The 26,543-nt window shown below is 43.9% G+C and overlaps 2 non-coding genes and 4 pseudogenes across 2 annotated transcripts; all 6 read left to right on the top strand.

Annotated features, from left to right (window-relative positions):
* Positions 1-910: 910 nt before the first annotated feature.
* Positions 911-1,029, top strand: LOC132830664 (5S ribosomal RNA). The gene has a single exon (XR_009646436.1). It is a non-coding gene; the product is annotated as a 5S ribosomal RNA (ribosomal RNA).
* A 4,379-nt stretch (positions 1,030-5,408) lies between these two features.
* LOC132830662 (5S ribosomal RNA) lies at positions 5,409-5,517 on the top strand (annotated as a pseudogene).
* A 4,379-nt stretch (positions 5,518-9,896) lies between these two features.
* On the top strand, positions 9,897-10,005 carry LOC132830660 (5S ribosomal RNA; annotated as a pseudogene).
* A 4,379-nt stretch (positions 10,006-14,384) lies between these two features.
* On the top strand, positions 14,385-14,493 carry LOC132830659 (5S ribosomal RNA; annotated as a pseudogene).
* A 4,379-nt stretch (positions 14,494-18,872) lies between these two features.
* LOC132830658 (5S ribosomal RNA) lies at positions 18,873-18,981 on the top strand (annotated as a pseudogene).
* Positions 18,982-23,360: 4,379 nt separating this feature from the next.
* LOC132830652 (5S ribosomal RNA) lies at positions 23,361-23,479 on the top strand. Its single transcript, XR_009646430.1, has one exon. It is a non-coding gene; the product is annotated as a 5S ribosomal RNA (ribosomal RNA).
* The last annotated feature ends 3,064 nt before the right edge of the window (positions 23,480-26,543 follow it).

Genomic DNA, 26,543 nt, shown 5'->3' with positions numbered 1-26,543 from the left:
AGCAAACAGATTGCTGTCCTTTCTAAGTAGAAAGATGCTGAAGTTATGCTGCAGTTCTACAAAACCCTGGTTAGATAGACCCCACTTGGAGTACTGTGAGCGGATCTGGGCAGCACACCTTCTGAAAGGAGTAGAATACTGATTTACAAGAATGATACCTGGACTTGCATGGTCAAGATGGAAGGAGAGATCATATCATTTCGGCCTGTGGTCTGTAGAATTGAGAATGTTAATGGGGGGTATGATGAAAGTCTTGAAGACATGAATAGGAAAAGAGAAGGTAGATAACGATAAACTATTTCTACTGGTTGGGGATTGTAGAATGAAGGGACATAGCGTGAGACTTAGGGCCGGAGGGTTGCGTAGAGATGTGAGGAAGCCGTCGTGCACACACATAGGATGGTGGGTTTTAGTAAGCGTTTTCTGACAAAGCGCAGTGGATGCTGGATGAGTTGTTAAATTGAAATGTGAGGGAGATAAATGTTTGTGAAGCAAAGGTACCAAGGGCCAGAGGCTTGCATATGAAGTTGGGCGAGAGCTGAGCCATGATGTGATTGAATGGAGGCAGAGGTTGTAGGGGCTAAACAGCGTTGTGGTGTGTGTATGTTGCTGTGGTTGTAATTTGTAAAGGAGTTCATTTGTAAAGCAGCTTGGATGGGCATGAAATGGAGTGGAGTGAGTGTGAAAGAGTTGATCCTGTTGTGTAATAAACGTGTGTGGGTGTGTGTGGTGTGGGTGTGTGGTGTGTGTGTGTGTGTAGGGGGTGAAGTAGAGGAGCTAAAGATGGAGATGGGAGAATAGAAAGGCAAAGGAAAGAGAAATGCTTTAGTGCAGTATGATTGACTGGTAACAAGTTGTTGTAAATGCAGCACTGTGTGCCTTTAAGGAACCATAAATGCAGGGTGTAAGTGCCTACGGCCATACTAGTCTGAAAACGCCCGATCTCGTCTGATCTCGGAAGCTAAGCAGACTCAGGCCTGGTTAGTACTTGGATGGGAGACCGCCTGGGAATACCAGGTGCAGTAGGCTTTTGCAGCCACCAGGGGCTGCTCACAGCTTCGCACTCTCACACTCCCATTCATCAAGCAAAGTCCTTTTAACTCCTCACTCCGTCTCTCTGTCTCACTTTTTCTTGCCCAATTTCATTGTTCACCTTCTTCCCCCAATACACAAACACACCATTACTGCTTGAGATTGGAGCAAACGCACCAGGAACACCAGAGCAGCAAGTGTTTTATTGAAGAGCACAAACGGTGGTTTTTGTCAATTGATGCCTCACTTACGAGGATCACACTTCCCTGATCGATGTCAGCGTTCCCCTGTTTTCTAACAACCGTCTAACTAGTGGTGTGGATAGGGCCTGAAAGCAACAACGTTGTGGTGAGGGCTTGTCAGGTGAAGGGAGTTTGACAATATCTGCACTCACCAGTCGAGTTCATACAACGGTGTATCGATATGGTTAAGGCAGGAAGAATGGGTCAGCAAACACAGCAAGTTCAATCCTTGTAATGATGATTATTACACATCAGCGACAAATAATAAGATAAGTGCAAAGAGTGAGTATTTGCCAGGTACAAAAATCAAGGCTTATTATCTGAACAGGCGAAGACTTCACAAAAAGATCGCCCTAACAATGGTACAAATGGAGATGAATGGTTCGATCTAATTGACATCACCGTGCCTTAGTTACAAGATGACCAAGGTAAAGGAATAACATTTCCAGAGTGCAGACTATTAACAACAGTAAGGTGGAATTTGGAAAGAGGAGTAGCCCCTGACATTTAAGGAAGACAGAAGGACATTAGTGAATAAGGATATTACTTTAGAAATCTTAACTGTGCACTAAGATAATCATACTATTTGAAGACACTGTCAAGATGCTTTGAGAAAAGGAAACTCATGTTGGACTAAATGCAAGAAAATGTTGTGTTCATTAACAGTCGGGTGGATAAAGCAGAAGCAATAGGTGCCAATGACTTGGATTTTCAGACTGTATTTCCTATCATCTCAGACTGAGATGAGGCGAACTTTCGGCAGTTATTGTGTTGTTAATCTTTAGAATGATATTCTCCAGAGAGTGGTGTGTGTTCTACTGTTGAGGATACTTAAGGGTCAGTGGATGGAGTTTTGATATCTCAGGGAATTCTGGAAGGGAGGTGCAGTTGAGGTGGATCGATGGTAATCAGTTTGAATGGTGGAGCACTCTGGCGTGAGATATTGACCACGGAGAGTGTGCTGCAGATTGAGCAAAGCAAAAGGTGATCCCCAGAAGGATAATTGTGAAGAACATAGAACATGGAAGGATACAGCGCAGTACAGGCCCTTCGGCCCTCGATGTTGCGCCGACCGAATCCTACCTAACCTATACTAGCCCAATAACTTCCACATGCCTATCCAATGCCCGCTTAAATGACCATAAAGAAGGAGAGTTCACCACTGATACGGGCAGGGCATTCCATGAACTCACAACCCGCTGAGTGAAGAATCTACCCCTAACATCTGTCCTAATAACCTGACCGAGGTTATAGGATAGTGGTAAAGGACGGATATGGAAAATGGCAGAGATGGTGGAGTGGCCTCCGTGATTAGAAACAAAATTCTTTCAATGATGAGAGAGGACATAATGAAGGGAATGCATTCAGTGGAGACCGTGTGGGTGCAACTGAGGAATAGTCGAATGCCTAAAATTGTAATAGGTGTTATGTACAGACCGCCTGGTAGCATCTCTGAGTCCTAGATGGTAAAAATGCAGAAAACTAGGTAATATGTAACAAAGCCAGAGTACTACACCTGAGGGATTTTAATGTGCACAGAGATTTAGAGATGTAGTCAAGCATTTGTCAGAAAGGTAGTGCATGTCTGGTGTATTGCCAGGACTGTTTCTTACTGCATTATGTCCTGAATGCCTCCTGGATTTAGTAATGAGTAATGAGTTGGATTTAATGAGTGAGCTAGTCGTGCGTGGCCACTTATCATACAGCGATGATAACGCGACCCAGTTCAAGGTAGTGTTTGAAAGTACAAAGCATGCATCTGCTGCTGGAGTTGGAGAGTTCGGTAAAGCCGCCTTGAACGAGATGAGACCGAGACCGTCCACAATAAGGTGGGAAAATCTGCTGATGGCTCAAAGAACTGAAGAAGACTGGAGAATGTTTAAGGAAACATTGAAGACAATAGAAAACCAGTTGATCCCGCTGAGAGGGAAAGCTCGGCTTCACAGAAGAAAACAGTCATTGACAAAAATCTCAGCATAGATCCTGCTGATTGGGAAAGTTACAGAGAGCGGGAAAGACACAAAGCAGTGTAAAAGAGCTACCAAAAGGAATTTTGAATGGAATATTTCCAGGGACATCAAAATCAAGAAGATTTGTTCCGCTGGCCTAAAGGGAAAGCGGGTGGTCAAGAGAAGGTGGGGCATTGTTAGTGACTCCGGGGAAATGGCAGAGATGTTGCATCATTACTTTTGCCTCGGTATTTTCAGTAGAAAAGGAGGATAGCTTGCCAGAAATCCCGATGAAATGAAAAATGGATCGGGAAAAACAACCGAATAAAATGAAGGTGAGTAAAACATCGATAATGAGGAAATGACTGGAATCAAAGGGTGACAAATGCCTGGGATTTGGCGGTTTCCATCGGCGGGTGTTAAAACAAGGAGACAAGCGCCTCATAGAAGCCCTAACTGTCATCGTTCAAAATTCCCAGGATACAGGAGTCGTCCCTCCGGATTGGATTGTTGCACGTGTCAGTCACGCTTTTTTAGAGTGGAGAACTCGGAAAAGTCGGGAATTGCAGAGCATGGAGCTGAGCACCTATGGCAGGGAATTTGTTGGAGTCTATAATCAAGGATGGGATAAGTGAGCACCTCAAACATTGTTGAGTTAATCAGGGAGAGCCACATGACAGGTAGGTCGTGCCTGACAAATTCATTGCAGAGGGGACTAAGGGAGCTGTCAGGGAATAATGTCCATAGATGTTGATTACATGGACTTCCAGAAGGAATTTGACAAAGTCCACTTAAGTAGGTAGAAGCCAACAGAATTGAGGGCAAATTCCTGACATGGCTCGGAAATTGTTTGAGTGGCAGGTGATAGAAAGTAGAGACAATGGATAGGTAGACAATTGGCAGGATGTAACCAGTCGTGTCTCACAAGGACTTGTGTTCGGGCCTCAATTATTGATGTTATTTATTAAGGAAATGGATAATGGCACAGAAAGTCATATATCATAATTTGTGGATGACACAAAGTTAGGCTGCATTGTAGACTGTGTAGATGACAGCATAAAATTGCAAGGGGATATTGATAGATTAAGTCAATGAGCAAAACTGTGGCAAAAGCATTTGAATGAAAGCAATAGTGAGGCTATCCATTTTTGGATCAAGAAGGGACAGATCAAGGTATTTTCCTGGATGGTATGAAGTGCATGTCCAAGGAGACTTGGGGGTTCAGGTGCATACATCTTTAAAATGTCACGGACACGTACAGAAAATAATCCAGAAAGCAAACAGATTGCTGTCCTTTCTAAGTAGAAAGATGCTGAAGTTATGCTGCAGTTCTACAAAACCCTGGTTAGATAGACCCCACTTGGAGTACTGTGAGCGGATCTGGGCAGCACACCTTCTGAAAGGAGTAGAATACTGATTTACAAGAATGATACCTGGACTTGCATGGTCAAGATGGAAGGAGAGATCATATCATTTCGGCCTGTGGTCTGTAGAATTGAGAATGTTAATGGGGGGTATGATGAAAGTCTTGAAGACATGAATAGGAAAAGAGAAGGTAGATAACGATAAACTATTTCTACTGGTTGGGGATTGTAGAATGAAGGGACATAGCGTGAGACTTAGGGCCGGAGGGTTGCGTAGAGATGTGAGGAAGCCGTCGTGCACACACATAGGATGGTGGGTTTTAGTAAGCGTTTTCTGACAAAGCGCAGTGGATGCTGGATGAGTTGTTAAATTGAAATGTGAGGGAGATAAATGTTTGTGAAGCAAAGGTACCAAGGGCCAGAGGCTTGCATATGAAGTTGGGCGAGAGCTGAGCCATGATGTGATTGAATGGAGGCAGAGGTTGTAGGGGCTAAACAGCGTTGTGGTGTGTGTATGTTGCTGTGGTTGTAATTTGTAAAGGAGTTCATTTGTAAAGCAGCTTGGATGGGCATGAAATGGAGTGGAGTGAGTGTGAAAGAGTTGATCCTGTTGTGTAATAAACGTGTGTGGGTGTGTGTGGTGTGGGTGTGTGGTGTGTGTGTGTGTGTAGGGGGTGAAGTAGAGGAGCTAAAGATGGAGATGGGAGAATAGAAAGGCAAAGGAAAGAGAAATGCTTTAGTGCAGTATGATTGACTGGTAACAAGTTGTTGTAAATGCAGCACTGTGTGCCTTTAAGGAACCATAAATGCAGGGTGTAAGTGCCTACGGCCATACTAGTCTGAAAACGCCTGATCTCGGAAGCTAAGCAGACTCAGGCCTGGTTAGTACTTGGATGGGAGACCGCCTGGGAATACCAGGTGCAGTAGGCTTTTGCAGCCACCAGGGGCTGCTCACAGCTTCGCACTCTCACACTCCCATTCATCAAGCAAAGTCCTTTTAACTCCTCACTCCGTCTCTCTGTCTCACTTTTTCTTGCCCAATTTCATTGTTCACCTTCTTCCCCCAATACACAAACACACCATTACTGCTTGAGATTGGAGCAAACGCACCAGGAACACCAGAGCAGCAAGTGTTTTATTGAAGAGCACAAACGGTGGTTTTTGTCAATTGATGCCTCACTTACGAGGATCACACTTCCCTGATCGATGTCAGCGTTCCCCTGTTTTCTAACAACCGTCTAACTAGTGGTGTGGATAGGGCCTGAAAGCAACAACGTTGTGGTGAGGGCTTGTCAGGTGAAGGGAGTTTGACAATATCTGCACTCACCAGTCGAGTTCATACAACGGTGTATCGATATGGTTAAGGCAGGAAGAATGGGTCAGCAAACACAGCAAGTTCAATCCTTGTAATGATGATTATTACACATCAGCGACAAATAATAAGATAAGTGCAAAGAGTGAGTATTTGCCAGGTACAAAAATCAAGGCTTATTATCTGAACAGGCGAAGACTTCACAAAAAGATCGCCCTAACAATGGTACAAATGGAGATGAATGGTTCGATCTAATTGACATCACCGTGCCTTAGTTACAAGATGACCAAGGTAAAGGAATAACATTTCCAGAGTGCAGACTATTAACAACAGTAAGGTGGAATTTGGAAAGAGGAGTAGCCCCTGACATTTAAGGAAGACAGAAGGACATTAGTGAATAAGGATATTACTTTAGAAATCTTAACTGTGCACTAAGATAATCATACTATTTGAAGACACTGTCAAGATGCTTTGAGAAAAGGAAACTCATGTTGGACTAAATGCAAGAAAATGTTGTGTTCATTAACAGTCGGGTGGATAAAGCAGAAGCAATAGGTGCCAATGACTTGGATTTTCAGACTGTATTTCCTATCATCTCAGACTGAGATGAGGCGAACTTTCGGCAGTTATTGTGTTGTTAATCTTTAGAATGATATTCTCCAGAGAGTGGTGTGTGTTCTACTGTTGAGGATACTTAAGGGTCAGTGGATGGAGTTTTGATATCTCAGGGAATTCTGGAAGGGAGGTGCAGTTGAGGTGGATCGATGGTAATCAGTTTGAATGGTGGAGCACTCTGGCGTGAGATATTGACCACGGAGAGTGTGCTGCAGATTGAGCAAAGCAAAAGGTGATCCCCAGAAGGATAATTGTGAAGAACATAGAACATGGAAGGATACAGCGCAGTACAGGCCCTTCGGCCCTCGATGTTGCGCCGACCGAATCCTACCTAACCTATACTAGCCCAATAACTTCCACATGCCTATCCAATGCCCGCTTAAATGACCATAAAGAAGGAGAGTTCACCACTGATACGGGCAGGGCATTCCATGAACTCACAACCCGCTGAGTGAAGAATCTACCCCTAACATCTGTCCTAATAACCTGACCGAGGTTAGAGGATAGTGGTAAAGGACGGATATGGAAAATGGCAGAGATGGTGGAGTGGCCTCCGTGATTAGAAACAAAATTCTTTCAATGATGAGAGAGGACATAATGAAGGGAATGCATTCAGTGGAGACCGTGTGGGTGCAACTGAGGAATAGTCGAATGCCTAAAATTGTAATAGGTGTTATGTACAGACCGCCTGGTAGCATCTCTGAGTCCTAGATGGTAAAAATGCAGAAAACTAGGTAATATGTAACAAAGCCAGAGTACTACACCTGAGGGATTTTAATGTGCACAGAGATTTAGAGATGTAGTCAAGCATTTGTCAGAAAGGTAGTGCATGTCTGGTGTATTGCCAGGACTGTTTCTTACTGCATTATGTCCTGAATGCCTCCTGGATTTAGTAATGAGTAATGAGTTGGATTTAATGAGTGAGCTAGTCGTGCGTGGCCACTTATCATACAGCGATGATAACGCGACCCAGTTCAAGGTAGTGTTTGAAAGTACAAAGCATGCATCTGCTGCTGGAGTTGGAGAGTTCGGTAAAGCCGCCTTGAACGAGATGAGACCGAGACCGTCCACAATAAGGTGGGAAAATCTGCTGATGGCTCAAAGAACTGAAGAAGACTGGAGAATGTTTAAGGAAACATTGAAGACAATAGAAAACCAGTTGATCCCGCTGAGAGGGAAAGCTCGGCTTCACAGAAGAAAACAGTCATTGACAAAAATCTCAGCATAGATCCTGCTGATTGGGAAAGTTACAGAGAGCGGGAAAGACACAAAGCAGTGTAAAAGAGCTACCAAAAGGAATTTTGAATGGAATATTTCCAGGGACATCAAAATCAAGAAGATTTGTTCCGCTGGCCTAAAGGGAAAGCGGGTGGTCAAGAGAAGGTGGGGCATTGTTAGTGACTCCGGGGAAATGGCAGAGATGTTGCATCATTACTTTTGCCTCGGTATTTTCAGTAGAAAAGGAGGATAGCTTGCCAGAAATCCCGATGAAATGAAAAATGGATCGGGAAAAACAACCGAATAAAATGAAGGTGAGTAAAACATCGATAATGAGGAAATGACTGGAATCAAAGGGTGACAAATGCCTGGGATTTGGCGGTTTCCATCGGCGGGTGTTAAAACAAGGAGACAAGCGCCTCATAGAAGCCCTAACTGTCATCGTTCAAAATTCCCAGGATACAGGAGTCGTCCCTCCGGATTGGATTGTTGCACGTGTCAGTCACGCTTTTTTAGAGTGGAGAACTCGGAAAAGTCGGGAATTGCAGAGCATGGAGCTGAGCACCTATGGCAGGGAATTTGTTGGAGTCTATAATCAAGGATGGGATAAGTGAGCACCTCAAACATTGTTGAGTTAATCAGGGAGAGCCACATGACAGGTAGGTCGTGCCTGACAAATTCATTGCAGAGGGGACTAAGGGAGCTGTCAGGGAATAATGTCCATAGATGTTGATTACATGGACTTCCAGAAGGAATTTGACAAAGTCCACTTAAGTAGGTAGAAGCCAACAGAATTGAGGGCAAATTCCTGACATGGCTCGGAAATTGTTTGAGTGGCAGGTGATAGAAAGTAGAGACAATGGATAGGTAGACAATTGGCAGGATGTAACCAGTCGTGTCTCACAAGGACTTGTGTTCGGGCCTCAATTATTGATGTTATTTATTAAGGAAATGGATAATGGCACAGAAAGTCATATATCATAATTTGTGGATGACACAAAGTTAGGCTGCATTGTAGACTGTGTAGATGACAGCATAAAATTGCAAGGGGATATTGATAGATTAAGTCAATGAGCAAAACTGTGGCAAAAGCATTTGAATGAAAGCAATAGTGAGGCTATCCATTTTTGGATCAAGAAGGGACAGATCAAGGTATTTTCCTGGATGGTATGAAGTGCATGTCCAAGGAGACTTGGGGGTTCAGGTGCATACATCTTTAAAATGTCACGGACACGTACAGAAAATAATCCAGAAAGCAAACAGATTGCTGTCCTTTCTAAGTAGAAAGATGCTGAAGTTATGCTGCAGTTCTACAAAACCCTGGTTAGATAGACCCCACTTGGAGTACTGTGAGCGGATCTGGGCAGCACACCTTCTGAAAGGAGTAGAATACTGATTTACAAGAATGATACCTGGACTTGCATGGTCAAGATGGAAGGAGAGATCATATCATTTCGGCCTGTGGTCTGTAGAATTGAGAATGTTAATGGGGGGTATGATGAAAGTCTTGAAGACATGAATAGGAAAAGAGAAGGTAGATAACGATAAACTATTTCTACTGGTTGGGGATTGTAGAATGAAGGGACATAGCGTGAGACTTAGGGCCGGAGGGTTGCGTAGAGATGTGAGGAAGCCGTCGTGCACACACATAGGATGGTGGGTTTTAGTAAGCGTTTTCTGACAAAGCGCAGTGGATGCTGGATGAGTTGTTAAATTGAAATGTGAGGGAGATAAATGTTTGTGAAGCAAAGGTACCAAGGGCCAGAGGCTTGCATATGAAGTTGGGCGAGAGCTGAGCCATGATGTGATTGAATGGAGGCAGAGGTTGTAGGGGCTAAACAGCGTTGTGGTGTGTGTATGTTGCTGTGGTTGTAATTTGTAAAGGAGTTCATTTGTAAAGCAGCTTGGATGGGCATGAAATGGAGTGGAGTGAGTGTGAAAGAGTTGATCCTGTTGTGTAATAAACGTGTGTGGGTGTGTGTGGTGTGGGTGTGTGGTGTGTGTGTGTGTGTAGGGGGTGAAGTAGAGGAGCTAAAGATGGAGATGGGAGAATAGAAAGGCAAAGGAAAGAGAAATGCTTTAGTGCAGTATGATTGACTGGTAACAAGTTGTTGTAAATGCAGCACTGTGTGCCTTTAAGGAACCATAAATGCAGGGTGTAAGTGCCTACGGCCATACTAGTCTGAAAACGCCTGATCTCGGAAGCTAAGCAGACTCAGGCCTGGTTAGTACTTGGATGGGAGACCGCCTGGGAATACCAGGTGCAGTAGGCTTTTGCAGCCACCAGGGGCTGCTCACAGCTTCGCACTCTCACACTCCCATTCATCAAGCAAAGTCCTTTTAACTCCTCACTCCGTCTCTCTGTCTCACTTTTTCTTGCCCAATTTCATTGTTCACCTTCTTCCCCCAATACACAAACACACCATTACTGCTTGAGATTGGAGCAAACGCACCAGGAACACCAGAGCAGCAAGTGTTTTATTGAAGAGCACAAACGGTGGTTTTTGTCAATTGATGCCTCACTTACGAGGATCACACTTCCCTGATCGATGTCAGCGTTCCCCTGTTTTCTAACAACCGTCTAACTAGTGGTGTGGATAGGGCCTGAAAGCAACAACGTTGTGGTGAGGGCTTGTCAGGTGAAGGGAGTTTGACAATATCTGCACTCACCAGTCGAGTTCATACAACGGTGTATCGATATGGTTAAGGCAGGAAGAATGGGTCAGCAAACACAGCAAGTTCAATCCTTGTAATGATGATTATTACACATCAGCGACAAATAATAAGATAAGTGCAAAGAGTGAGTATTTGCCAGGTACAAAAATCAAGGCTTATTATCTGAACAGGCGAAGACTTCACAAAAAGATCGCCCTAACAATGGTACAAATGGAGATGAATGGTTCGATCTAATTGACATCACCGTGCCTTAGTTACAAGATGACCAAGGTAAAGGAATAACATTTCCAGAGTGCAGACTATTAACAACAGTAAGGTGGAATTTGGAAAGAGGAGTAGCCCCTGACATTTAAGGAAGACAGAAGGACATTAGTGAATAAGGATATTACTTTAGAAATCTTAACTGTGCACTAAGATAATCATACTATTTGAAGACACTGTCAAGATGCTTTGAGAAAAGGAAACTCATGTTGGACTAAATGCAAGAAAATGTTGTGTTCATTAACAGTCGGGTGGATAAAGCAGAAGCAATAGGTGCCAATGACTTGGATTTTCAGACTGTATTTCCTATCATCTCAGACTGAGATGAGGCGAACTTTCGGCAGTTATTGTGTTGTTAATCTTTAGAATGATATTCTCCAGAGAGTGGTGTGTGTTCTACTGTTGAGGATACTTAAGGGTCAGTGGATGGAGTTTTGATATCTCAGGGAATTCTGGAAGGGAGGTGCAGTTGAGGTGGATCGATGGTAATCAGTTTGAATGGTGGAGCACTCTGGCGTGAGATATTGACCACGGAGAGTGTGCTGCAGATTGAGCAAAGCAAAAGGTGATCCCCAGAAGGATAATTGTGAAGAACATAGAACATGGAAGGATACAGCGCAGTACAGGCCCTTCGGCCCTCGATGTTGCGCCGACCGAATCCTACCTAACCTATACTAGCCCAATAACTTCCACATGCCTATCCAATGCCCGCTTAAATGACCATAAAGAAGGAGAGTTCACCACTGATACGGGCAGGGCATTCCATGAACTCACAACCCGCTGAGTGAAGAATCTACCCCTAACATCTGTCCTAATAACCTGACCGAGGTTATAGGATAGTGGTAAAGGACGGATATGGAAAATGGCAGAGATGGTGGAGTGGCCTCCGTGATTAGAAACAAAATTCTTTCAATGATGAGAGAGGACATAATGAAGGGAATGCATTCAGTGGAGACCGTGTGGGTGCAACTGAGGAATAGTCGAATGCCTAAAATTGTAATAGGTGTTATGTACAGACCGCCTGGTAGCATCTCTGAGTCCTAGATGGTAAAAATGCAGAAAACTAGGTAATATGTAACAAAGCCAGAGTACTACACCTGAGGGATTTTAATGTGCACAGAGATTTAGAGATGTAGTCAAGCATTTGTCAGAAAGGTAGTGCATGTCTGGTGTATTGCCAGGACTGTTTCTTACTGCATTATGTCCTGAATGCCTCCTGGATTTAGTAATGAGTAATGAGTTGGATTTAATGAGTGAGCTAGTCGTGCGTGGCCACTTATCATACAGCGATGATAACGCGACCCAGTTCAAGGTAGTGTTTGAAAGTACAAAGCATGCATCTGCTGCTGGAGTTGGAGAGTTCGGTAAAGCCGCCTTGAACGAGATGAGACCGAGACCGTCCACAATAAGGTGGGAAAATCTGCTGATGGCTCAAAGAACTGAAGAAGACTGGAGAATGTTTAAGGAAACATTGAAGACAATAGAAAACCAGTTGATCCCGCTGAGAGGGAAAGCTCGGCTTCACAGAAGAAAACAGTCATTGACAAAAATCTCAGCATAGATCCTGCTGATTGGGAAAGTTACAGAGAGCGGGAAAGACACAAAGCAGTGTAAAAGAGCTACCAAAAGGAATTTTGAATGGAATATTTCCAGGGACATCAAAATCAAGAAGATTTGTTCCGCTGGCCTAAAGGGAAAGCGGGTGGTCAAGAGAAGGTGGGGCATTGTTAGTGACTCCGGGGAAATGGCAGAGATGTTGCATCATTACTTTTGCCTCGGTATTTTCAGTAGAAAAGGAGGATAGCTTGCCAGAAATCCCGATGAAATGAAAAATGGATCGGGAAAAACAACCGAATAAAATGAAGGTGAGTAAAACATCGATAATGAGGAAATGACTGGAATCAAAGGGTGACAAATGCCTGGGATTTGGCGGTTTCCATCGGCGGGTGTTAAAACAAGGAGACAAGCGCCTCATAGAAGCCCTAACTGTCATCGTTCAAAATTCCCAGGATACAGGAGTCGTCCCTCCGGATTGGATTGTTGCACGTGTCAGTCACGCTTTTTTAGAGTGGAGAACTCGGAAAAGTCGGGAATTGCAGAGCATGGAGCTGAGCACCTATGGCAGGGAATTTGTTGGAGTCTATAATCAAGGATGGGATAAGTGAGCACCTCAAACATTGTTGAGTTAATCAGGGAGAGCCACATGACAGGTAGGTCGTGCCTGACAAATTCATTGCAGAGGGGACTAAGGGAGCTGTCAGGGAATAATGTCCATAGATGTTGATTACATGGACTTCCAGAAGGAATTTGACAAAGTCCACTTAAGTAGGTAGAAGCCAACAGAATTGAGGGCAAATTCCTGACATGGCTCGGAAATTGTTTGAGTGGCAGGTGATAGAAAGTAGAGACAATGGATAGGTAGACAATTGGCAGGATGTAACCAGTCGTGTCTCACAAGGACTTGTGTTCGGGCCTCAATTATTGATGTTATTTATTAAGGAAATGGATAATGGCACAGAAAGTCATATATCATAATTTGTGGATGACACAAAGTTAGGCTGCATTGTAGACTGTGTAGATGACAGCATAAAATTGCAAGGGGATATTGATAGATTAAGTCAATGAGCAAAACTGTGGCAAAAGCATTTGAATGAAAGCAATAGTGAGGCTATCCATTTTTGGATCAAGAAGGGACAGATCAAGGTATTTTCCTGGATGGTATGAAGTGCATGTCCAAGGAGACTTGGGGGTTCAGGTGCATACATCTTTAAAATGTCACGGACACGTACAGAAAATAATCCAGAAAGCAAACAGATTGCTGTCCTTTCTAAGTAGAAAGATGCTGAAGTTATGCTGCAGTTCTACAAAACCCTGGTTAGATAGACCCCACTTGGAGTACTGTGAGCGGATCTGGGCAGCACACCTTCTGAAAGGAGTAGAATACTGATTTACAAGAATGATACCTGGACTTGCATGGTCAAGATGGAAGGAGAGATCATATCATTTCGGCCTGTGGTCTGTAGAATTGAGAATGTTAATGGGGGGTATGATGAAAGTCTTGAAGACATGAATAGGAAAAGAGAAGGTAGATAACGATAAACTATTTCTACTGGTTGGGGATTGTAGAATGAAGGGACATAGCGTGAGACTTAGGGCCGGAGGGTTGCGTAGAGATGTGAGGAAGCCGTCGTGCACACACATAGGATGGTGGGTTTTAGTAAGCGTTTTCTGACAAAGCGCAGTGGATGCTGGATGAGTTGTTAAATTGAAATGTGAGGGAGATAAATGTTTGTGAAGCAAAGGTACCAAGGGCCAGAGGCTTGCATATGAAGTTGGGCGAGAGCTGAGCCATGATGTGATTGAATGGAGGCAGAGGTTGTAGGGGCTAAACAGCGTTGTGGTGTGTGTATGTTGCTGTGGTTGTAATTTGTAAAGGAGTTCATTTGTAAAGCAGCTTGGATGGGCATGAAATGGAGTGGAGTGAGTGTGAAAGAGTTGATCCTGTTGTGTAATAAACGTGTGTGGGTGTGTGTGGTGTGGGTGTGTGGTGTGTGTGTGTGTGTAGGGGGTGAAGTAGAGGAGCTAAAGATGGAGATGGGAGAATAGAAAGGCAAAGGAAAGAGAAATGCTTTAGTGCAGTATGATTGACTGGTAACAAGTTGTTGTAAATGCAGCACTGTGTGCCTTTAAGGAACCATAAATGCAGGGTGTAAGTGCCTACGGCCATACTAGTCTGAAAACGCCTGATCTCGGAAGCTAAGCAGACTCAGGCCTGGTTAGTACTTGGATGGGAGACCGCCTGGGAATACCAGGTGCAGTAGGCTTTTGCAGCCACCAGGGGCTGCTCACAGCTTCGCACTCTCACACTCCCATTCATCAAGCAAAGTCCTTTTAACTCCTCACTCCGTCTCTCTGTCTCACTTTTTCTTGCCCAATTTCATTGTTCACCTTCTTCCCCCAATACACAAACACACCATTACTGCTTGAGATTGGAGCAAACGCACCAGGAACACCAGAGCAGCAAGTGTTTTATTGAAGAGCACAAACGGTGGTTTTTGTCAATTGATGCCTCACTTACGAGGATCACACTTCCCTGATCGATGTCAGCGTTCCCCTGTTTTCTAACAACCGTCTAACTAGTGGTGTGGATAGGGCCTGAAAGCAACAACGTTGTGGTGAGGGCTTGTCAGGTGAAGGGAGTTTGACAATATCTGCACTCACCAGTCGAGTTCATACAACGGTGTATCGATATGGTTAAGGCAGGAAGAATGGGTCAGCAAACACAGCAAGTTCAATCCTTGTAATGATGATTATTACACATCAGCGACAAATAATAAGATAAGTGCAAAGAGTGAGTATTTGCCAGGTACAAAAATCAAGGCTTATTATCTGAACAGGCGAAGACTTCACAAAAAGATCGCCCTAACAATGGTACAAATGGAGATGAATGGTTCGATCTAATTGACATCACCGTGCCTTAGTTACAAGATGACCAAGGTAAAGGAATAACATTTCCAGAGTGCAGACTATTAACAACAGTAAGGTGGAATTTGGAAAGAGGAGTAGCCCCTGACATTTAAGGAAGACAGAAGGACATTAGTGAATAAGGATATTACTTTAGAAATCTTAACTGTGCACTAAGATAATCATACTATTTGAAGACACTGTCAAGATGCTTTGAGAAAAGGAAACTCATGTTGGACTAAATGCAAGAAAATGTTGTGTTCATTAACAGTCGGGTGGATAAAGCAGAAGCAATAGGTGCCAATGACTTGGATTTTCAGACTGTATTTCCTATCATCTCAGACTGAGATGAGGCGAACTTTCGGCAGTTATTGTGTTGTTAATCTTTAGAATGATATTCTCCAGAGAGTGGTGTGTGTTCTACTGTTGAGGATACTTAAGGGTCAGTGGATGGAGTTTTGATATCTCAGGGAATTCTGGAAGGGAGGTGCAGTTGAGGTGGATCGATGGTAATCAGTTTGAATGGTGGAGCACTCTGGCGTGAGATATTGACCACGGAGAGTGTGCTGCAGATTGAGCAAAGCAAAAGGTGATCCCCAGAAGGATAATTGTGAAGAACATAGAACATGGAAGGATACAGCGCAGTACAGGCCCTTCGGCCCTCGATGTTGCGCCGACCGAATCCTACCTAACCTATACTAGCCCAATAACTTCCACATGCCTATCCAATGCCCGCTTAAATGACCATAAAGAAGGAGAGTTCACCACTGATACGGGCAGGGCATTCCATGAACTCACAACCCGCTGAGTGAAGAATCTACCCCTAACATCTGTCCTAATAACCTGACCGAGGTTATAGGATAGTGGTAAAGGACGGATATGGAAAATGGCAGAGATGGTGGAGTGGCCTCCGTGATTAGAAACAAAATTCTTTCAATGATGAGAGAGGACATAATGAAGGGAATGCATTCAGTGGAGACCGTGTGGGTGCAACTGAGGAATAGTCGAATGCCTAAAATTGTAATAGGTGTTATGTACAGACCGCCTGGTAGCATCTCTGAGTCCTAGATGGTAAAAATGCAGAAAACTAGGTAATATGTAACAAAGCCAGAGTACTACACCTGAGGGATTTTAATGTGCACAGAGATTTAGAGATGTAGTCAAGCATTTGTCAGAAAGGTAGTGCATGTCTGGTGTATTGCCAGGACTGTTTCTTACTGCATTATGTCCTGAATGCCTCCTGGATTTAGTAATGAGTAATGAGTTGGATTTAATGAGTGAGCTAGTCGTGCGTGGCCACTTATCATACAGCGATGATAACGCGACCCAGTTCAAGGTAGTGTTTGAAAGTACAAAGCATGCATCTGCTGCTGGAGTTGGAGAGTTCGGTAAAGCCGCCTTGAACGAGATGAGACCGAGACCGTCCACAATAAGGTGGGAAAATCTGCTGATGGCTCAAAGAACTGAAGAAGACTGGAGAATGTTTAAGGAAACATTGAAGACAATAGAAAACCAGTTGATCCCGCTGAGAGGGAAAGCTCGGCTTCACAGAAGAAAACAGTCATTGACAAAAATCTCAGCATAGATCCTGCTGATTGGGAAAGTTACAGAGAGCGGGAAAGACACAAAGCAGTGTAAAAGAGCTACCAAAAGGAATTTTGAATGGAATATTTCCAGGGACATCAAAATCAAGAAGATTTGTTCCGCTGGCCTAAAGGGAAAGCGGGTGGTCAAGAGAAGGTGGGGCATTGTTAGTGACTCCGGGGAAATGGCAGAGATGTTGCATCATTACTTTTGCCTCGGTATTTTCAGTAGAAAAGGAGGATAGCTTGCCAGAAATCCCGATGAAATGAAAAATGGATCGGGAAAAACAACCGAATAAAATGAAGGTGAGTAAAACATCGATAATGAGGAAATGACTGGAATCAAAGGGTGACAAATGCCTGGGATTTGGCGGTTTCCATCGGCGGGTGTTAAAACAAGGAGACAAGCGCCTCATAGAAGCCCTAACTGTCATCGTTCAAAATTCCCAGGATACAGGAGTCGTCCCTCCGGATTGGATTGTTGCACGTGTCAGTCACGCTTTTTTAGAGTGGAGAACTCGGAAAAGTCGGGAATTGCAGAGCATGGAGCTGAGCACCTATGGCAGGGAATTTGTTGGAGTCTATAATCAAGGATGGGATAAGTGAGCACCTCAAACATTGTTGAGTTAATCAGGGAGAGCCACATGACAGGTAGGTCGTGCCTGACAAATTCATTGCAGAGGGGACTAAGGGAGCTGTCAGGGAATAATGTCCATAGATGTTGATTACATGGACTTCCAGAAGGAATTTGACAAAGTCCACTTAAGTAGGTAGAAGCCAACAGAATTGAGGGCAAATTCCTGACATGGCTCGGAAATTGTTTGAGTGGCAGGTGATAGAAAGTAGAGACAATGGATAGGTAGACAATTGGCAGGATGTAACCAGTCGTGTCTCACAAGGACTTGTGTTCGGGCCTCAATTATTGATGTTATTTATTAAGGAAATGGATAATGGCACAGAAAGTCATATATCATAATTTGTGGATGACACAAAGTTAGGCTGCATTGTAGACTGTGTAGATGACAGCATAAAATTGCAAGGGGATATTGATAGATTAAGTCAATGAGCAAAACTGTGGCAAAAGCATTTGAATGAAAGCAATAGTGAGGCTATCCATTTTTGGATCAAGAAGGGACAGATCAAGGTATTTTCCTGGATGGTATGAAGTGCATGTCCAAGGAGACTTGGGGGTTCAGGTGCATACATCTTTAAAATGTCACGGACACGTACAGAAAATAATCCAGAAAGCAAACAGATTGCTGTCCTTTCTAAGTAGAAAGATGCTGAAGTTATGCTGCAGTTCTACAAAACCCTGGTTAGATAGACCCCACTTGGAGTACTGTGAGCGGATCTGGGCAGCACACCTTCTGAAAGGAGTAGAATACTGATTTACAAGAATGATACCTGGACTTGCATGGTCAAGATGGAAGGAGAGATCATATCATTTCGGCCTGTGGTCTGTAGAATTGAGAATGTTAATGGGGGGTATGATGAAAGTCTTGAAGACATGAATAGGAAAAGAGAAGGTAGATAACGATAAACTATTTCTACTGGTTGGGGATTGTAGAATGAAGGGACATAGCGTGAGACTTAGGGCCGGAGGGTTGCGTAGAGATGTGAGGAAGCCGTCGTGCACACACATAGGATGGTGGGTTTTAGTAAGCGTTTTCTGACAAAGCGCAGTGGATGCTGGATGAGTTGTTAAATTGAAATGTGAGGGAGATAAATGTTTGTGAAGCAAAGGTACCAAGGGCCAGAGGCTTGCATATGAAGTTGGGCGAGAGCTGAGCCATGATGTGATTGAATGGAGGCAGAGGTTGTAGGGGCTAAACAGCGTTGTGGTGTGTGTATGTTGCTGTGGTTGTAATTTGTAAAGGAGTTCATTTGTAAAGCAGCTTGGATGGGCATGAAATGGAGTGGAGTGAGTGTGAAAGAGTTGATCCTGTTGTGTAATAAACGTGTGTGGGTGTGTGTGGTGTGGGTGTGTGGTGTGTGTGTGTGTGTAGGGGGTGAAGTAGAGGAGCTAAAGATGGAGATGGGAGAATAGAAAGGCAAAGGAAAGAGAAATGCTTTAGTGCAGTATGATTGACTGGTAACAAGTTGTTGTAAATGCAGCACTGTGTGCCTTTAAGGAACCATAAATGCAGGGTGTAAGTGCCTACGGCCATACTAGTCTGAAAACGCCTGATCTCGGAAGCTAAGCAGACTCAGGCCTGGTTAGTACTTGGATGGGAGACCGCCTGGGAATACCAGGTGCAGTAGGCTTTTGCAGCCACCAGGGGCTGCTCACAGCTTCGCACTCTCACACTCCCATTCATCAAGCAACGTCCTTTTAACTCCTCACTCCGTCTCTCTGTCTCACTTTTTCTTGCCCAATTTCATTGTTCACCTTCTTCCCCCAATACACAAACACACCATTACTGCTTGAGATTGGAGCAAACGCACCAGGAACACCAGAGCAGCAAGTGTTTTATTGAAGAACACAAACGGTGGTTTTTGTCAATTGATGCCTCACTTACGAGGATCACACTTCCCTGATCGATGTCAGCGTTCCCCTGTTTTCTAACAACCGTCTAACTAGTGGTGTGGATAGGGCCTGAAAGCAACAACGTTGTGGTGAGGGCTTGTCAGGTGAAGGGAGTTTGACAATATCTGCACTCACCAGTCGAGTTCATACAACGGTGTATCGATATGGTTAAGGCAGGAAGAATGGGTCAGCAAACACAGCAAGTTCAATCCTTGTAATGATGATTATTACACATCAGCGACAAATAATAAGATAAGTGCAAAGAGTGAGTATTTGCCAGGTACAAAAATCAAGGCTTATTATCTGAACAGGCGAAGACTTCACAAAAAGATCGCCCTAACAATGGTACAAATGGAGATGAATGGTTCGATCTAATTGACATCACCGTGCCTTAGTTACAAGATGACCAAGGTAAAGGAATAACATTTCCAGAGTGCAGACTATTAACAACAGTAAGGTGGAATTTGGAAAGAGGAGTAGCCCCTGACATTTAAGGAAGACAGAAGGACATTAGTGAATAAGGATATTACTTTAGAAATCTTAACTGTGCACTAAGATAATCATACTATTTGAAGACACTGTCAAGATGCTTTGAGAAAAGGAAACTCATGTTGGACTAAATGCAAGAAAATGTTGTGTTCATTAACAGTCGGGTGGATAAAGCAGAAGCAATAGGTGCCAATGACTTGGATTTTCAGACTGTATTTCCTATCATCTCAGACTGAGATGAGGCGAACTTTCGGCAGTTATTGTGTTGTTAATCTTTAGAATGATATTCTCCAGAGAGTGGTGTGTGTTCTACTGTTGAGGATACTTAAGGGTCAGTGGATGGAGTTTTGATATCTCAGGGAATTCTGGAAGGGAGGTGCAGTTGAGGTGGATCGATGGTAATCAGTTTGAATGGTGGAGCACTCTGGCGTGAGATATTGACCACGGAGAGTGTGCTGCAGATTGAGCAAAGCAAAAGGTGATCCCCAGAAGGATAATTGTGAAGAACATAGAACATGGAAGGATACAGCGCAGTACAGGCCCTTCGGCCCTCGATGTTGCGCCGACCGAATCCTACCTAACCTATACTAGCCCAATAACTTCCACATGCCTATCCAATGCCCGCTTAAATGACCATAAAGAAGGAGAGTTCACCACTGATACGGGCAGGGCATTCCATGAACTCACAACCCGCTGAGTGAAGAATCTACCCCTAACATCTGTCCTAATAACCTGACCGAGGTTATAGGATAGTGGTAAAGGACGGATATGGAAAATGGCAGAGATGGTGGAGTGGCCTCCGTGATTAGAAACAAAATTCTTTCAATGATGAGAGAGGACATAATGAAGGGAATGCATTCAGTGGAGACCGTGTGGGTGCAACTGAGGAATAGTCGAATGCCTAAAATTGTAATAGGTGTTATGTACAGACCGCCTGGTAGCATCTCTGAGTCCTAGATGGTAAAAATGCAGAAAACTAGGTAATATGTAACAAAGCCAGAGTACTACACCTGAGGGATTTTAATGTGCACAGAGATTTAGAGATGTAGTCAAGCATTTGTCAGAAAGGTAGTGCATGTCTGGTGTATTGCCAGGACTGTTTCTTACTGCATTATGTCCTGAATGCCTCCTGGATTTAGTAATGAGTAATGAGTTGGATTTAATGAGTGAGCTAGTCGTGCGTGGCCACTTATCATACAGCGATGATAACGCGACCCAGTTCAAGGTAGTGTTTGAAAGTACAAAGCATGCATCTGCTGCTGGAGTTGGAGAGTTCGGTAAAGCCGCCTTGAACGAGATGAGACCGAGACCGTCCACAATAAGGTGGGAAAATCTGCTGATGGCTCAAAGAACTGAAGAAGACTGGAGAATGTTTAAGGAAACATTGAAGACAATAGAAAACCAGTTGATCCCGCTGAGAGGGAAAGCTCGGCTTCACAGAAGAAAACAGTCATTGACAAAAATCTCAGCATAGATCCTGCTGATTGGGAAAGTTACAGAGAGCGGGAAAGACACAAAGCAGTGTAAAAGAGCTACCAAAAGGAATTTTGAATGGAATATTTCCAGGGACATCAAAATCAAGAAGATTTGTTCCGCTGGCCTAAAGGGAAAGCGGGTGGTCAAGAGAAGGTGGGGCATTGTTAGTGACTCCGGGGAAATGGCAGAGATGTTGCATCATTACTTTTGCCTCGGTATTTTCAGTAGAAAAGGAGGATAGCTTGCCAGAAATCCCGATGAAATGAAAAATGGATCGGGAAAAACAACCGAATAAAATGAAGGTGAGTAAAACATCGATAATGAGGAAATGACTGGAATCAAAGGGTGACAAATGCCTGGGATTTGGCGGTTTCCATCGGCGGGTGTTAAAACAAGGAGACAAGCGCCTCATAGAAGCCCTAACTGTCATCGTTCAAAATTCCCAGGATACAGGAGTCGTCCCTCCGGATTGGATTGTTGCACGTGTCAGTCACGCTTTTTTAGAGTGGAGAACTCGGAAAAGTCGGGAATTGCAGAGCATGGAGCTGAGCACCTATGGCAGGGAATTTGTTGGAGTCTATAATCAAGGATGGGATAAGTGAGCACCTCAAACATTGTTGAGTTAATCAGGGAGAGCCACATGACAGGTAGGTCGTGCCTGACAAATTCATTGCAGAGGGGACTAAGGGAGCTGTCAGGGAATAATGTCCATAGATGTTGATTACATGGACTTCCAGAAGGAATTTGACAAAGTCCACTTAAGTAGGTAGAAGCCAACAGAATTGAGGGCAAATTCCTGACATGGCTCGGAAATTGTTTGAGTGGCAGGTGATAGAAAGTAGAGACAATGGATAGGTAGACAATTGGCAGGATGTAACCAGTCGTGTCTCACAAGGACTTGTGTTCGGGCCTCAATTATTGATGTTATTTATTAAGGAAATGGATAATGGCACAGAAAGTCATATATCATAATTTGTGGATGACACAAAGTTAGGCTGCATTGTAGACTGTGTAGATGACAGCATAAAATTGCAAGGGGATATTGATAGATTAAGTCAATGAGCAAAACTGTGGCAAAAGCATTTGAATGAAAGCAATAGTGAGGCTATCCATTTTTGGATCAAGAAGGGACAGATCAAGGTATTTTCCTGGATGGTATGAAGTGCATGTCCAAGGAGACTTGGGGGTTCAGGTGCATACATCTTTAAAATGTCACGGACACGTACAGAAAATAATCCAGAAAGCAAACAGATTGCTGTCCTTTCTAAGTAGAAAGATGCTGAAGTTATGCTGCAGTTCTACAAAACCCTGGTTAGATAGACCCCACTTGGAGTACTGTGAGCGGATCTGGGCAGCACACCTTCTGAAAGGAGTAGAATACTGATTTACAAGAATGATACCTGGACTTGCATGGTCAAGATGGAAGGAGAGATCATATCATTTCGGCCTGTGGTCTGTAGAATTGAGAATGTTAATGGGGGGTATGATGAAAGTCTTGAAGACATGAATAGGAAAAGAGAAGGTAGATAACGATAAACTATTTCTACTGGTTGGGGATTGTAGAATGAAGGGACATAGCGTGAGACTTAGGGCCGGAGGGTTGCGTAGAGATGTGAGGAAGCCGTCGTGCACACACATAGGATGGTGGGTTTTAGTAAGCGTTTTCTGACAAAGCGCAGTGGATGCTGGATGAGTTGTTAAATTGAAATGTGAGGGAGATAAATGTTTGTGAAGCAAAGGTACCAAGGGCCAGAGGCTTGCATATGAAGTTGGGCGAGAGCTGAGCCATGATGTGATTGAATGGAGGCAGAGGTTGTAGGGGCTAAACAGCGTTGTGGTGTGTGTATGTTGCTGTGGTTGTAATTTGTAAAGGAGTTCATTTGTAAAGCAGCTTGGATGGGCATGAAATGGAGTGGAGTGAGTGTGAAAGAGTTGATCCTGTTGTGTAATAAACGTGTGTGGGTGTGTGTGGTGTGGGTGTGTGGTGTGTGTGTGTGTGTAGGGGGTGAAGTAGAGGAGCTAAAGATGGAGATGGGAGAATAGAAAGGCAAAGGAAAGAGAAATGCTTTAGTGCAGTATGATTGACTGGTAACAAGTTGTTGTAAATGCAGCACTGTGTGCCTTTAAGGAACCATAAATGCAGGGTGTAAGTGCCTACGGCCATACTAGTCTGAAAACGCCCGATCTCGTCTGATCTCGGAAGCTAAGCAGACTCAGGCCTGGTTAGTACTTGGATGGGAGACCGCCTGGGAATACCAGGTGCAGTAGGCTTTTGCAGCCACCAGGGGCTGCTCACAGCTTCGCACTCTCACACTCCCATTCATCAAGCAACGTCCTTTTAACTCCTCACTCCGTCTCTCTGTCTCACTTTTTCTTGCCCAATTTCATTGTTCACCTTCTTCCCCCAATACACAAACACACCATTACTGCTTGAGATTGGAGCAAACGCACCAGGAACACCAGAGCAGCAAGTGTTTTATTGAAGAGCACAAACGGTGGTTTTTGTCAATTGATGCCTCACTTACGAGGATCACACTTCCCTGATCGATGTCAGCGTTCCCCTGTTTTCTAACAACCGTCTAACTAGTGGTGTGGATAGGGCCTGAAAGCAACAACGTTGTGGTGAGGGCTTGTCAGGTGAAGGGAGTTTGACAATATCTGCACTCACCAGTCGAGTTCATACAACGGTGTATCGATATGGTTAAGGCAGGAAGAATGGGTCAGCAAACACAGCAAGTTCAATCCTTGTAATGATGATTATTACACATCAGCGACAAATAATAAGATAAGTGCAAAGAGTGAGTATTTGCCAGGTACAAAAATCAAGGCTTATTATCTGAACAGGCGAAGACTTCACAAAAAGATCGCCCTAACAATGGTACAAATGGAGATGAATGGTTCGATCTAATTGACATCACCGTGCCTTAGTTACAAGATGACCAAGGTAAAGGAATAACATTTCCAGAGTGCAGACTATTAACAACAGTAAGGTGGAATTTGGAAAGAGGAGTAGCCCCTGACATTTAAGGAAGACAGAAGGACATTAGTGAATAAGGATATTACTTTAGAAATCTTAACTGTGCACTAAGATAATCATACTATTTGAAGACACTGTCAAGATGCTTTGAGAAAAGGAAACTCATGTTGGACTAAATGCAAGAAAATGTTGTGTTCATTAACAGTCGGGTGGATAAAGCAGAAGCAATAGGTGCCAATGACTTGGATTTTCAGACTGTATTTCCTATCATCTCAGACTGAGATGAGGCGAACTTTCGGCAGTTATTGTGTTGTTAATCTTTAGAATGATATTCTCCAGAGAGTGGTGTGTGTTCTACTGTTGAGGATACTTAAGGGTCAGTGGATGGAGTTTTGATATCTCAGGGAATTCTGGAAGGGAGGTGCAGTTGAGGTGGATCGATGGTAATCAGTTTGAATGGTGGAGCACTCTGGCGTGAGATATTGACCACGGAGAGTGTGCTGCAGATTGAGCAAAGCAAAAGGTGATCCCCAGAAGGATAATTGTGAAGAACATAGAACATGGAAGGATACAGCGCAGTACAGGCCCTTCGGCCCTCGATGTTGCGCCGACCGAATCCTACCTAACCTATACTAGCCCAATAACTTCCACATGCCTATCCAATGCCCGCTTAAATGACCATAAAGAAGGAGAGTTCACCACTGATACGGGCAGGGCATTCCATGAACTCACAACCCGCTGAGTGAAGAATCTACCCCTAACATCTGTCCTAATAACCTGACCGAGGTTATAGGATAGTGGTAAAGGACGGATATGGAAAATGGCAGAGATGGTGGAGTGGCCTCCGTGATTAGAAACAAAATTCTTTCAATGATGAGAGAGGACATAATGAAGGGAATGCATTCAGTGGAGACCGTGTGGGTGCAACTGAGGAATAGTCGAATGCCTAAAATTGTAATAGGTGTTATGTACAGACCGCCTGGTAGCATCTCTGAGTCCTGGATGGTAAAAATGCAGAAAACTAGGTAATATGTAACAAAGCCAGAGTACTACACCTGAGGGATTTTAATGTGCACAGAGATTTAGAGATGTAGTCAAGCATTTGTCAGAAAGGTAGTGCATGTCTGGTGTATTGCCAGGACTGTTTCTTACTGCATTATGTCCTGAATGCCTCCTGGATTTAGTAATGAGTAATGAGTTGGATTTAATGAGTGAGCTAGTCGTGCGTGGCCACTTATCATACAGCGATGATAACGCGACCCAGTTCAAGGTAGTGTTTGAAAGTACAAAGCATGCATCTGCTGCTGGAGTTGGAGAGTTCGGTAAAGCCGCCTTGAACGAGATGAGACCGAGACCGTCCACAATAAGGTGGGAAAATCTGCTGATGGCTCAAAGAACTGAAGAAGACTGGAGAATGTTTAAGGAAACATTGAAGACAATAGAAAACCAGTTGATCCCGCTGAGAGGGAAAGCTCGGCTTCACAGAAGAAAACAGTCATTGACAAAAATCTCAGCATAGATCCTGCTGATTGGGAAAGTTACAGAGAGCGGGAAAGACACAAAGCAGTGTAAAAGAGCTACCAAAAGGAATTTTGAATGGAATATTTCCAGGGACATCAAAATCAAGAAGATTTGTTCCGCTGGCCTAAAGGGAAAGCGGGTGGTCAAGAGAAGGTGGGGCATTGTTAGTGACTCCGGGGAAATGGCAGAGATGTTGCATCATTACTTTTGCCTCGGTATTTTCAGTAGAAAAGGAGGATAGCTTGCCAGAAATCCCGATGAAATGAAAAATGGATCGGGAAAAACAACCGAATAAAATGAAGGTGAGTAAAACATCGATAATGAGGAAATGACTGGAATCAAAGGGTGACAAATGCCTGGGATTTGGCGGTTTCCATCGGCGGGTGTTAAAACAAGGAGACAAGCGCCTCATAGAAGCCCTAACTGTCATCGTTCAAAATTCCCAGGATACAGGAGTCGTCCCTCCGGATTGGATTGTTGCACGTGTCAGTCACGCTTTTTTAGAGTGGAGAACTCGGAAAAGTCGGGAATTGCAGAGCATGGAGCTGAGCACCTATGGCAGGGAATTTGTTGGAGTCTATAATCAAGGATGGGATAAGTGAGCACCTCAAACATTGTTGAGTTAATCAGGGAGAGCCACATGACAGGTAGGTCGTGCCTGACAAATTCATTGCAGAGGGGACTAAGGGAGCTGTCAGGGAATAATGTCCATAGATGTTGATTACATGGACTTCCAGAAGGAATTTGACAAAGTCCACTTAAGTAGGTAGAAGCCAACAGAATTGAGGGCAAATTCCTGACATGGCTCGGAAATTGTTTGAGTGGCAGGTGATAGAA

Source organism: Hemiscyllium ocellatum, chromosome 31, assembly GCF_020745735.1.
Source record: "Hemiscyllium ocellatum isolate sHemOce1 chromosome 31, sHemOce1.pat.X.cur, whole genome shotgun sequence".
In the NCBI taxonomy this organism is placed as follows: domain Eukaryota; kingdom Metazoa; phylum Chordata; class Chondrichthyes; order Orectolobiformes; family Hemiscylliidae; genus Hemiscyllium; species Hemiscyllium ocellatum.
Note: the sequence above shows the minus strand (reverse complement) of the source record. Positions and strands in the feature narration are given on the sequence as shown.